The 3,059-nt window shown below is 46.5% G+C and overlaps 1 pseudogene across 1 annotated transcript; it reads right to left on the bottom strand.

The window, feature by feature from the left end:
* Nucleotides 1–726: 726 nt before the first annotated feature.
* On the bottom strand, nucleotides 727–2,833 carry LOC311116384 (inositol polyphosphate multikinase-like; annotated as a pseudogene). Its single transcript has 2 exons — nucleotides 2,211–2,833; nucleotides 727–1,379 (listed from the first exon to the last, which is right to left on the bottom strand). The product of its transcript is annotated as an inositol polyphosphate multikinase-like (transcript).
* Between the last annotated feature and the right edge of the window lie 226 nt (nucleotides 2,834–3,059).

Here is a 3,059-nt window from a genome sequence, read left to right as displayed (position 1 = left end):
AATGGGTATCAATGTGTACAAATGTAATTTAGTTTTTTCAAAAACGACAACAGGAATATACCAAAAATTATAAAAGGAGTATTGCATCAGGATATCATTGCATGAGTTAACATACAGTGCATTCGGAAAGTATTCATTTACATTTTAGTCATTTAGCAGACGCTCTTATCCAGAGCGACTTACAGGAGCAATTAGGGTTAAGTGCCTTGCTCAAGGGCACATCGACAGATTTTTCACCTAGTAGGCTCGGGGATTAGAACCAACGACCTTTCGGTTACTGGCACAGCGCTCTTAACCACTAAGCTACCTGCCGCCCCATGTACAAGTAACACTGCAAGGACACAGGTTTTAAGAAGACAATTTGGCAGCAAAATAAATAGAGAACAACAATTCTAAAATGACTTAACCTGCACTGTATGAGTATAATAACTTGGATAAAAATTAAATCATTCTGTCAACATTTAGGACAAAAGGACGTGAAATCTGAAAAGACTGTGAGTATTGATTACAGTAGTTTCCCTGAGTTAGATAACGGTTAACAGTGGTTAAAAATCAAGAAGCACATACATCGGACAAAGAGTTCTGGAGAACTGACTTCCTCATAGTGCAGAGAATTACAGGGAGAGGGGGATGAGGGACTGGACTGTGGGCGCTACAACTCCTCCATTCACACAGTAAAACACAGATGGGTACACTTGACTTGATCAATGGACAGGCAGAGACAAACCACTGGAGAGAGAAGGTTATTGGTGGAGGATCTGCTGCAGCACCTCCAGCAAGTGTTTCAGGCCGTAGATGTAGCCTTGGTCCTGGCTCTCGCTGGGGAAGACATGGGCAAAGTCAATCATCCTCACCTCCACTTCGCTGGCCCTCTACTCTGGATGTGGCTCCCCACGGCCTCCCTCCCCCACCCCAAACTCTTCTTCCAGTTTGGCTTTGATACCGTTGCCATTGGGTTGCTCTGCTGGCACCAGACCTGGGCACTTCCACGTGCTGTTGTCCTCCTGGGGGTTTGGGCCTGTCGTGGTGATGCCGGTCGCGGTGACTTTGCCATGGTGACCCCGGGTGCAGCCCTTCTTGTACATGGTGTACATGGTGGACAGGCTGTAGTCGAGCGGCACGGCAACCCGGATGTTGTTGTTGTATTCCAGTACTTCTTCATTGGGCTCGCAGCAGGCGTCAGCGGTAGACGTAGTCTTCTCTGGGGGGCCCCTGAAGACATGGCCCTCAGGGCTGGGAGGGGGCAGGCCCTCATATACAAACAACAGAGAGCTAGCGTAGAAGGTTAACTGACTCTGGACCTCGAACCATCGCAGGATGTTCTGGACCTTCAGGATACTGGCAACGACGGCATCTTTTCTCAGACTCCTCCCATTAGAGGATTAGATCCTTGACTTCGGCGATGTCATTTACAAAATAGCCTCCAACACTCTACTTAGCAAATTGGATGTAGTCTATCACAGTGCCATCCGTTTTGTCTCCAAAGCCCCATACACTACCCACCACTGTGACCTGTACGCTCTTGTTGGCTGGTCCTCACTACATGTTCGTCGTCAAACCCACTGGCTCCAGGCCATCTATAAATCACTGCTAGGCAAATCCCCGCCTTATCTTAGCTCATTGGTCACCATAGCAGCACCCACCCGTAGTCTGCGCTCCAGCAGGTATATCTCACTGGTCATTCCCAAAGCCAACACCTCCTTTGGCCGCCATTCTTTCCAGTTCTCTGCTGCCAATGACTGGAACGAATTGCAAAAATCTCTGAAGCTGGAGACTCTTATCTCCCTCAATAACTTTAAACATCAGTTGTCAGAGCACCTTACCGATCACTGCACCTGTACACAGCCCATCTGAAATTAGCCCACCCAACTACCTCATCCCTATATTGTTATTTATTTTGCTCTTTTGCACCCCAGTATCTCTATTTGCACATAATCTCTTGCACATCTAGCATTCCAGTGTTAATACTATTGTAACTATTTTGCACTATAGCCTATTTATTGCCTTACCTCCATAACTTGCTACATTTGCACACACTGTATATATATTTTCTGTTGTATTTTTGACTTTATGTTTTTTACCCCATATGTAACTCTGTGTTGTTTTTATTGCACTGCTTTGCTTTATCTTGGCCAGGTCGCAGTTGTAAATGAGAACCTGTTCTCAACTGGCTTACCTGGTTAAATAAAGGTGAAAAAAAAAAAAAAAGAGAAGAATTTGGATAAACCATCTTTGATGGTGTGCTTGAGAAGGCCTCGCCCATAATATTGATCATACGAGTGATATTCGTCAGAGTTGACACCCTCATTCTGAGAAGCAGGAAGCCAACTTCCTCCATGAGAGGGTACTTCTTGATCTGCTGGTCCCGCTTCTCGTGGGAGGCATAGGGGTCATAGCTCTTCTGGCCGATCTTCACATCCATAATACAAGGCTTCTGGAACCGCCGATTCACGTCCTCCAGTTTCAGGTACAGCTCGTTAGGATATTCAGGCGAGGACCAGGTGCCAAAGTATTTAGGGAGGTGATGCTGGAGGTCCAACAGACACGGGTCGCCGCAGTCCTCAGCGTAGACTTTGCTGTAGAACTGCATCTCTCAGGGACCTCGGGGAGGGGGCTGGAGCAGTTTGAGTACTGTGCCATCAGGATGTTGCAATATGCCTACTTTATCAACGCCATACTTATGACCGGCCACCTGCGATCCTCCCTGGGCATTATTTTCCTTTACCAAGCCGGAGAGACAAGTCCCCAGGTTCACCATGGGTCTATTGATTTCCAGTCTTCCCAAAGATGACACGTCCCACAATGCTAAAAGACAGGCTGCTAACCGTGACATCACATCTGACGTACAGGCTCCTTGACGCAAAATTGTTTATCAATAAAAAATAAGCACGGGAAACAATATAATGTCGGACACGCTATCGATGTCTTTTGAAGAATTGCAAAGATCTTCACATTCAAACATTATCCAATGTGTGTGGCTGGGCGGCTATCCCATCTCATCTTGCTAGCTAACGTTACCTACCTACACTTCACTGACATATTCAGACCCCTAGACTTTT

The sequence above is a fragment of the Coregonus lavaretus genome, assembly GCF_964263955.1.
Source record: "Coregonus lavaretus genome assembly, contig: HAP1_SCAFFOLD_1701, whole genome shotgun sequence".
Taxonomy (NCBI): domain Eukaryota; kingdom Metazoa; phylum Chordata; class Actinopteri; order Salmoniformes; family Salmonidae; genus Coregonus; species Coregonus lavaretus.
Note: the sequence above shows the minus strand (reverse complement) of the source record. Positions and strands in the feature narration are given on the sequence as shown.